The 10,183-nt window shown below is 46.1% G+C and overlaps 1 long non-coding RNA gene across 4 annotated transcripts; it reads left to right on the top strand.

The window, feature by feature from the left end:
* The first annotated feature begins 288 nt into the window (after positions 1 to 288).
* LOC125537642 lies at positions 289 to 8,103 on the top strand. Of its 4 annotated transcripts, none has more exons than XR_007296011.1 (10): positions 289 to 648; positions 726 to 981; positions 1,084 to 1,219; positions 2,114 to 2,169; positions 2,396 to 2,473; positions 3,194 to 3,252; positions 3,863 to 3,936; positions 4,480 to 4,595; positions 7,125 to 7,275; positions 7,707 to 8,103. It is a non-coding gene; the product is annotated as an uncharacterized LOC125537642 (long non-coding RNA). The 4 variants fall into 4 exon arrangements; XR_007296012.1 differs by having other exon boundaries at positions 723 to 981; XR_007296013.1 differs by lacking the exon at positions 289 to 648 and adding an exon at positions 6,628 to 6,716 and having other exon boundaries at positions 667 to 981.
* The last annotated feature ends 2,080 nt before the right edge of the window (positions 8,104 to 10,183 follow it).

Below are 10,183 nucleotides of genomic sequence, written 5' to 3'. Positions count from 1 at the left end.
GAGCCCCCGAGCTCTCACAGAGCTTAGCGACATCTGGCCGTCCGATCGATTTGCTTGATGCGTTTCCGGCCGTTGGATCGAGGGTGTGGAAGGGCTTGGCCGTCGGATCGAAGCCGCGCTCCTGTAGTAATGAATAGTTTCCGCTCGCGCGTGCCACCGAGCGTAATTCCTATGCCCCACCGAGGACATTTTCGTCATTTCATGTACAGGTTTATAAAGGGCAGCCGCTCCTGTGTTGAACCCTAGCCACCGCCTCCTCCAGCGCTTCCCAGCTCCTCCTCTCCCTCTCTCTCATTCCCCTTCCCTCCCACGCGCCTCCTCTTCTCCCACCCACATCGCCGCCGCCGCCACCCATCGCCTCGAACCACGTAGTCGACATCCATCCATTGCTCCAGCGGTGGCCAGATCAGTCGCAACAGAGCCCCCTCCAGCCCTCCCTCTCTCTCGCGCGTCTGCTTCACGTACGCCGCCTAATTCCGGCGAGCCCCGGCGTCTCCGCCACCGCGCAACACAGCGCCGAGCTCGCCTCGCTCCGCTGCGTCCTCTCTTCCTGCCGGATTCGCCGCTCACGGCCACCACCGCTCACCCGCGACCCTGCCCCGTGGTTAGGGTTTCGGGTGTTGGCTCCAACATCGGCGGCTATGTCCGGTGATTTCATCCCCTCCCCTCCTTCCTCCTCCTCATCTCTCTCTTCCTTTCTCTAATCTCTTCTTTTGTAGCAGCAGAGGACGAGTTGAGTGGGGAAACACCAACACCATGGACGAGTTGGGTGAGGGGATGATCATGGTGGCGGCCAGATCCGCCATGGCTGCAGCAACTTCCACCTCCTCGCTCGCGCCGGGACCCCGACACCATGAGCTGCTCATCAAGGGCCGCATCTCCTTCATCCTCATGTCCCAGGATAAGCAGCAGAAGAGGAGAGTTCATCCCCTCCTGGCCCGACACCGGCGGCCATGGGGCTGCGCCTCCTCTCCGCCTCTGGTCAGTTCATCCCCTGCCCCTCCTTCCTCCTCCTCCTCCTCCTCCTCCTCCTCCTCCTCTTCCTCTCTATCTCTTTCTAATATCTCTCTGTTTTTGTAGCAGCAGAGGAGAGGAGCGGGTACGAGCCTGCAGCTCCTGATGTGCTTCAATTCGATTTGGAGTAGAGCAATTGATGTACTCCTACTGCTGCTGTAGAGGATAGGATGGACGAGAGCACATCACACGATTCGATTCTGCTGTGAGTTGTCCCTTAATTGCTCCTTCTCTTCACTTCTGCTACTTGGTTGTACAGTTACTAATAAGGAAATCCTGAAGAAAAACCTACAATGCTTGTTCAGTTTGGAGTGTTTTGCCACCATTGTTTCATGTAGGCTGCAACTTTAGGATTTGCTTAAGCGAGAAGGCGCCCTTGCAGCGCCTTAGATATTTGCCCGCTTTAGGCGCTTAAGCGCCCGCTTTAGCGTTAGGGCGGGTGTGGTTCATGGAACTGACAAGAAGAACGGGTGCACTTGTTGGTGTTTTATTTTCATAATTCTTCTCTACAAAGAGTAAATGGTTTACTGTCGGAGTAGTTTTAGTCACTTTGATTACACCAAGATTCGATGAAGGAGGATTTGGTGGATGCGCACGTTGTTGATGTTTGATTTTCATAATTCTTCTTTGCTCATGATGCTTAGCAGCGACATTGTTTAGAAAGTGCTAATGTTCATAGTATACACGACATTATCTATGGTATGCTCTGCGTCGCTGCTCCCTCCTCTGCGCGCCTCCCTCCTCGTCCTCAGGCAGGAGGATGAGCGCTGGCCGCAGAGACGACGAGGTGGCCGAGCTGTCCATGTCGCCGTTGTCGTTCCTCCGGACTTGACAGGAGGAGTGCCGGACACAGAGATGGAATAGCGCGATTACAATATTGAATTGAGATCGTTTTGTCACTCATCCAGCCTTTGCATGTGAGAGGTGGTTTGTGTGATTGCAACCAGTCTTAAACATGATTTATAACAAAATGTGTCTGGGTGTCAAATATAAAGTACAATTCATTAGTGTTCAGTTTATCTTTTATACTTCGGCGAGGACCGCTTTTCTCAGCAGTTTTCCTTATAATGTTTGTGTTCATTCCCAATGGACTGATCAGATGCATCCTATGAGGAACTCAAAGAAGAAGGGCATTCCGAACAAAGAAATCAGCTGGTTAGAACACTCTATGTCCCTTGGCCCTTTGCATAGTAGCGAGTACTCTATAGTTTACCCATTTGAAATGCGGAATGTGTAAAGTGAAGAATGCATGATATATTGTGTAGATTTCATGTGTTGGTAAGCTATTTAGCTGATGCATATGAGCTGACTGCATAGTGCTCTAGAATGCCTTGCTTTGACTGATTTTTAGTGTGGTTTCTGTTTCTGTCCACCTGTGCAGGTAGTTTTTTTAGTTGTGAGAAGCTTGATGAGTTGCACTGCGAAGAATCGCGATTGGCACATATCCAGTTATGCTCAGGTATACCCTTTTTTTCCTAGCTTCTGTTATTAGTCTTCCTTCTCTATGAATCGTTCCACTGGTGGTTGCTCCTACAAAATAACTAATCTTTTTTGCTTGATATGTTTAGATAAAACTTATGCCCTTTATTCACGTAAACAATTTATGATGGTGGTTTGGTTACCAAGCTCTATTGTTTCCTATAAAATGATTACGTGCTACAATACTTCAGTCTGGGTTCTTCTGCTATTACAGTCTTTGTTTTGCATGTCTCTCTGAACCTTTTAGTTTCCTTTATTTGTTTTTGTTTGGCTGTGAAGAACGCAAGAAATTAAGATGTCCGCTTTGCTTCAAGCTACTGCAGTGAATTTTGAATCTTCCTTGACTTCATTTCATTTTATAAGCTACCACTAAAATATATCTTGTGGAAAGCACAATAATATTTCTTGACGTTTCTCTTACTGAATATAAGTTGATGGATAGTCTTAATGAAGTGGGCAAGGCTGATAAGGATGAATAATATTCTAATTTTGTTACCATCATGATGCTCATCCCTTGCCGAAGCCGGTGGTTTGGTACTGATATAAGGCATCTAAAAACCAACTAATCATTTTGTTTTCATTTGCTTTTGGTTTGGTACTGATCAATAAAGTGCTTAATATGTTTTATGATCCATTTGCTTTTGGTTTGGTACTGATCAGTAATGAAAGTAATTAGTTCTCTGTTGTAAACAATTTTCAGAGTAAGGATCAGAAGCAGCATTCAACGATGCATTTTCTCCTGTGGTGTCAGTTAAGCATGTATGTACATTTCCAGAGCTATGTTGTTTTTTCTGTAAGCTTCCACGTGCATTCAAATTCTTCCGCGGTTCTCTTAATTTTTAGATGCTAATACAGTGGAGTTTGATTCTATTGTTGTCATTTGGTTTAGAGCTTTGCATTTCAGTCATATCTTATAGTTTAGCTGAATATATGTTGGATAGTAGTGATCAGAAGAGGCATTCAAGGATGCATTTTCATGTGTGGTATTAGTTAAGCATGTATGTACAATTCTGGAGCTATGTTGTTTTTTCGATAAGCTTACATGTACATTCAAATTCTTCCGCAGTCCTCTACAATTTTTATATACTAATAGAGCCGAGTTCGATTCTATTGTTGCCATTTGGTTTAGAGCTTTGTGGTTCCAATCATATCTTATGGTTTAGGTGAATATATGCTAGATAGCATAATCAGTGAGATATGAATATTTGTTGTCGCTTGGTTTTCCTTACTTCAGTATGAAAAGAAGTTCTTCTGATAGTCTCATTAACTGAATGCTGCTGCACTCTATTAGTAAGTAGATGGTAAATTTACTTAAACAACCATTTTTTCCTTATTTTAGTTTGAAAAGTTATTCTCATGTTCTCAACAGCAAAAGCAAATGTGCCAAGCGGTGGACCGTCGTCATTACTTTCATGCACCTCTGGGAAGAGGAGATGACCTGAGGTGAGTCGCCTCTGATCTGCCGGCCCAATTCGGCTGCCACCGACTGGCACGAGTTTGCCTCGGCCTCCTCCTCTTCCTCCCTAACGGCCTCCCCTCCTCCTCCATGGTGGTTGGCAAAGATAACACGTGCACTCGGTTTGGTGTTGGGCAGCATAGTGTTGCTGATTTGCCTCCGTTCATGTGCTGATAACTCGCCGTCTGTCCATCTTCTCTCTCTCTCTCTCTGGATTTTTTTCAACTTTTCTGCCTTGATACTCAAGAATTTTGTTGAAATAGAAGATGGAAAAGATGCAAAAAAAAGCCATTTGGTTTTACATTTCCTTCGCTATTAGACAAAATGCAGCTTCTTTAGGGTCATTTATTAGGTGGACTAAAGAATGTTTGCTAATAGATTTAGTTTGATTGATTCAAGTTTCTGATTCATGCACACACACATATATTAGGTGGACTAAAGCCATTTTAGTATGCAGGCAAAATCTGTTTATTTTACATGCTGATTTTCCTAACTGCATTAACTTCCAAAGTATTTATTTTGTTGATCAGGAAATATCAGCGGGGGCGTGGATGTGCGGTTTAGGAAGCGGTTCCGCGCCGGTTGTACGGCGTTCAGGCGCAACCCCGGCGCCCACTGAGTACTGCCTTGGCTACAACCTCCCTTGGTGAGCTCCATCTTCCTCCTGCTCCTCTGCTTTGGCTACTGTATGGGGCATGGCCGTGGCTATGTTGATGTGGTGCTCGTCTGGTTGATGCTCCATGCCCTACTCATGCATCAGTTCCTACCTGAGTTCTGTAGTTGTGGATCCATGCTATTCTAGGGTTTGGAGGCTGCTGTTCATGTTTACTTGCTAACATAGGAGCTCCCTGTGATGCTCTGGTTTACATGTGGATGCTCTGGTCCTATAGCTATGCTCCTGGATTTGATTTCGGATGCGTTTTGGGCCGTTGGATCTTGCCCGCTGGATCAAAAAGAGACACTTAGTTGGCGCAGGACTATGATGATCGGTTATGGCTGATATAAGCATGCTGTCGAGCAACCGAGGCGCTTGTGGGTATTAAGTTGGATCCCCCCTCGTTTCTTTGAGCCGTTTTGATCATGTGCTTATTTTAGTGGCTCTGTCCTTGGATGGTCATTTCTGATGAGTGATAACCAGGGCAGTTTCACCCTTGCGAGAACAGATTGGTCTGGCGATGGAGACACTAGGGGAAGGGTCATGATCGAGCAAAGGCGAATCTGAGCCCATTCAAATGCAGTTCTCAAGCACAGTGTGCTATGTTGTTGCCGTTCTGTATTTGTATTTAGTGCCCCTTTGGTTTGCAGGAATTTAAGAACACATCCAGAAATAAGAACTGAGGCAGCCCCCGAGCTCTCTCAGAGTTTAGCGACTCTCGGCTGTCCAATCGAACTGCTTGATGCGTTTCCGGCCGTTGGATCGAGCGCGTGGAAGGGCTTGGCCGGCGGATCGAAGCCGCGCTCCTGTAGCAATGAATAGTTACCGTCCCCCCGCGATCCTGCTTACTCCGCGATTTTGACCGGTTCTCGCTGGCTTGTGGGCCCCTTCATGGGGTGGGTCGCGCCTGTCAGCGGCTGTGCCTGGGAGCGTGGTCTGTGCGGCCAGTCGGCGCCCTCCAGCGGTCAAATATCTCGTGCCACCGCCGATAATTATCGTGCCCTGCCGAGGGCATTTTCGTTTTTTCACCTTTTACCCCTGTGCGTGGTGGCCCCTGGTTGGTCCGTGCGTCGATGAGGCGAGGGAGGCCATTCTTTCTAGGGCGATGATGATTAACCGTGACTGAAATAAGTGTGCCTTTCAGCAATCGAGGCACCTGTGGTATCAAGTTGGATCCTCCCTCTTGTCTCTAGAATCCTTTTTGATCATGTGATACTTATTGTTCTGTCCTTGGATGGTCATTCTTGTTGAGTGATAACCAGGGCAGCTCCAATGTATAAAAAGATTGATCTGGTGATAAGAGATGATGGGGGTAGGTTATATGATCGAGGAAAGGTGAATCTGAGCCCACCATACAATGAACCATGAACTCTTTTTATTTGTATTTAAAGGTGTTGCTTATTTGTGCTCCAGTGTTTATAGCCGTCTTGTGTACAGATTTCTTCTCTCTCATACCTTTATTGCATATAAGTTGTTCTTGATCTTTTATTGTTTGTTGTTGGTCCTTGATTTAATCTGGTTAAGAGTAAGTTGCACTTTGACTCGCTCCCAGCAAGTTATTGAGTGGCTTGTTTTAATTCGTTGTGATACTATTACTCCTATTTTTCCGCAAGTTACCAGTTGCAGCTATTTGTTCTTACATGCTACAAATAGTAATGCTACATGATTTTTTTGAGAGTTTTTTTGGAGATAATGCTCGATTGTTCACGTAAAGAGTGACCGAGGTAGTATGTCCCATGTTGCTGTCTGTATCCATAAACAATTTTTCGACTGCTGTGATTAAGTTGCTGGGTTAATCCGAGCCATTGAGCGGACATTTCCTTTTGTTTTCTTTAGTTTGTTCTGAAGCTTTCCCCAATTCTGTCTCTCACCATTGCATTTTTTGGATCATGCACCAGACTAAATGTAGGTGAACTTTGAAGGATGTGTGCTTTGTTAGTTTTGCAACTTGTTTCCTTGCTAAGTAAGCGTTTGGGGTTATTTTGTTTTGTTGCTACCTTCTGGACGACGGGCGGGCGGGCAGCGGCAGCGCCGAGGATGGCAGCCATGCCGTGGCTGCTGGACGACGGCATCGTCCGCGGCATGGCCATCGGCGCGGTCTTCACCGATTACGTGAGTTCCATTGCCTAACCCCCCCCCCCCCCCCCCCCCCCCCCACCCTCATGTTTGTTCCTACTGCCCACGCTAATCTGTCGTGGCGAATCGGTGGATCTCCTCGTCACCGAGGACGACTCCATTCGCCTCTACAACACCACCAGCGCAACGTGAGTCCGCCGCTTGGGTTTACATCTGCTCTGTTAGTGCTTCTGTGTTAACTGAACCTCGGTGTGCTAGAGAGGTTACAGCATGTGGATGGGAAGTGTCTGGGATCTACTGCATTTTGATTGCTGGCCTATAGATATGAGTGACAGTGTTGGGTTCTGTTGTTTGGGGATGCTGGTAATGTGCTACTTTGATCTTAGTGGTATCTTGCAGTGATGCTTCTGTGACTATGTTAATAAATTTTATGGTGATTCACAGGTAGGAGTACAACAACATTAGGCGATTAGCTATTTGTGATGCAAAGGTGTCGGTGGTCGGGTTGATGCGGACGCGGCTGCGAGCTCGACATGAGAGCAGCGGGGCAGCGTCGAGCTCACCAGGTCCTCCTGCCCGCCTGCTAAACCTCCAGGTCCATCTCTCTCTCCATCCCTCTCTCCCTCCCTAAAGAATCTGGATGTAGCATATGTTATTTTGCTAATTCCTAACGTAGCATCTCCTTAAGCATCTACAATCCCTGATTCGCAAAATATGCAGAGTGAAGTGTGGATTATGCTTCATTCTACATAGCTAGGGGATTTTAAAATGTTGGACAACAAAGTTATTGGGCTGGCAGGTTCAAAATCAGTTCTCTTTTTTTCATTTTCTTTTCTATTACAAAATCATCTGTTGATACTTTTCTCCCTTTTCTGTCGTAAATCAGATATAAGTATCTCATAGTTTTATATGGCAATGTTACACATTTGGTTTGAGATTTACTTAAGAACCTCATGGTCCATTAAGGTTGTCAAACAACATTTTCGTGTGTGGTCATCGATGATCAATGATGCCTTTCTTACACAGGTGATTCGCCAATGATGATCAGTCAACCACTTGCTTCGACGCTAATGACTACCCAACTATCTACCAAGATGTTTCAATGGTCTTCTGTTTGACCATTCGCCTTTTGTAGGAATGCCTTGCTCTGAAAATTATGTAGCATCAAAACTGCTGGATGCGCTCTTTAACCTTGATTGCTTTGTCTAAAAATAACGTACTTAAAGCATTTTGTGTTGGCATTTGGTTTGCTAATTGGGTAGCTTTCTCAATATTGATCTCACTACCATTATAGTTACTTAAGCTATATTATGCCCCTGCTTTTAGTACTGAACTTTGTAACCTGATTGGATTTTGTCATCGTATGATATTACTCCTTGGTGTTGAACGTTGTCATTTTGTTTTTGAACAGACTAAATACTTCTACTGTCATAGACATATTAATTACTAAACATGCTAAGTTTCCCTCACAATTATAGTATACAACACAAACGGTAGGACTCGGCAACGATATTGAGCACCATTATGTGTCGCTTCTATCATAATGCTAAGTTTCCCTCACAATTATAGTATTCAGTCTTATAGTCTCATGCCGATATTGAGCACCATTATGTCTCACAATTATAGTATTCAGTCTTATAGTCTCATGCCGATATTGAGCACCATTATGTGTCGCTTCTATCACAATTAAATGTTTCTTCTTCAATGTATTGTTATCCTGTATGAATGCACATGCTAAACCCGGATTACTATTGATTTATCATTACCTGCTTGACAAAAACGTTCGGACCGGCATCCTCGCGCCAGATCTCGATCTAGTCAAACACATTAACGTACGCGGAAGGGACGATCTCTCGCGGTGTCTGTCGGTGTCAAAACCGGCGGATCTCGGGTAGGGGGTCCCGAACTGTGCGTCTAAGGTCGATGGTAACAGGAGATGGGGGACACGATGTTTACCCAGGTTCGGGTCCTCTCTAGAGATAATACCGTACGTCCTGCTTGATTGATCTTGATGAATATGAGTATTACAAGAGTTGATCTATCATGAGATCGTAATGGCTAAAACCCTAAAATTCTAGCATGTATGATTATGATTGCCTTTACGGACTAAACCCTCCGGTTTATATAGACACCGAAGGGGGCTAGGGTTATACAAAGTCGGTTATAGAGAAATGAATCTTCATATCCGAACGCCAAGCTTCCATCCACACAAAGGAGAGTCCTATCCAGACACGGGAGAGAGTCTTCGGTCTTGTATCTTCATAGCTCATCAGTCCGGCCCACGTCATATGGGCCGGATGCCCGAGGACCCCTTAATCCAGGACTCCCTCAGTGTCCACGTCCGCAACGCTATAATACAAAAATAAATCACTTGCGAACCAACCTGTGGTTGGATGGTTAGAGGGACAGTGGTATCCCCAGCCCACCAGGGTTCAAGTCCTGGTGCTCGCATTATTCCTGGATTTATTTCAGGATTTCCGGCGATGCGCTTTCAGTGGGAGGGGACGTTCCTGTCGACGACGAGGCGCCTACGGTGACTTCGTAAATCTCAAGATGATATGCTGGCTCAGTCTCTCGAAGGTGCTGATAGGGGTAGGGTGTGCGTGTGTGCGTTCATAGGGGTGGGTGTATGCGCGTGTGTATGAGCGCTTGCGTCTGTACTGTGTTCGAAAAAATCGTTCAAGCGAAGCGATTGGGAGACGGGGGAAAAGCGTGACCTGCGCGATTGGGCCTCTGTGGCATGTCCCACGAAAAAAATCTCCCCATATGCTCTCCCCCAGAAAACCCAGAATCCGTCTCGTCTCCCCCAGCTGCCGCCGCCACCAACGGCTTCTGCCCCAACCTTGCCGCCTCCTCTACAGGCTCATCCGAAAGTTTGACAAGGGACTAGATAGCTCGATAGTGGGATTTGCTCCTCTGATGATGGAGAGATATTCTTAGGGCCCTCTCGGTGTGACGGCATCCATCATCGTCTGGCCAGACACAGGTGACTTCGTCATGGGGATGCCGGAACATGACAACGAGAAAGAAGAACAAAACCGGTAATGAGGATAACGGTATAGTGAGCATGTGATGACTCAGGAGGATATTGGTGCATCCCGGGTTTTGTGAAGTATCGCAAAGCAAAAGGAACATCACTTGATAACCATAGGTTCACTCGAATATCATTCGTGTGCTCACAGGGATCGATATGGACATCCACAGTTCCGCTGTCGGTCATTGAACGAATGGTTTCGCTCATGTCTATGAGTTACCGAACCTACGGGGTCATAAGCTTAAGGCAATCATGATCTGGTGAGTGTTAGTAGGACGGGAGTGATGAGAATATATTTGTGGAATAGTTTCATAAATATTCAAAATAGGCACCTTCGGTGAGTACCTGTTCGATTATAAACGGTCCTTCCCATTTGACTGGCAGTTTATGCTTCTGCTTCTCTGGATAGTGCCGCAAAACCAGGTCTCCTACATTAAATGTCTTTGCCCGGACCTCCCTGCTTTGATAG

The sequence above is a fragment of the Triticum urartu genome, chromosome 2 (assembly GCF_003073215.2).
Source record: "Triticum urartu cultivar G1812 chromosome 2, Tu2.1, whole genome shotgun sequence".
Lineage (NCBI taxonomy): Eukaryota > Viridiplantae > Streptophyta > Magnoliopsida > Poales > Poaceae > Triticum > Triticum urartu.
Note: the sequence above shows the minus strand (reverse complement) of the source record. Positions and strands in the feature narration are given on the sequence as shown.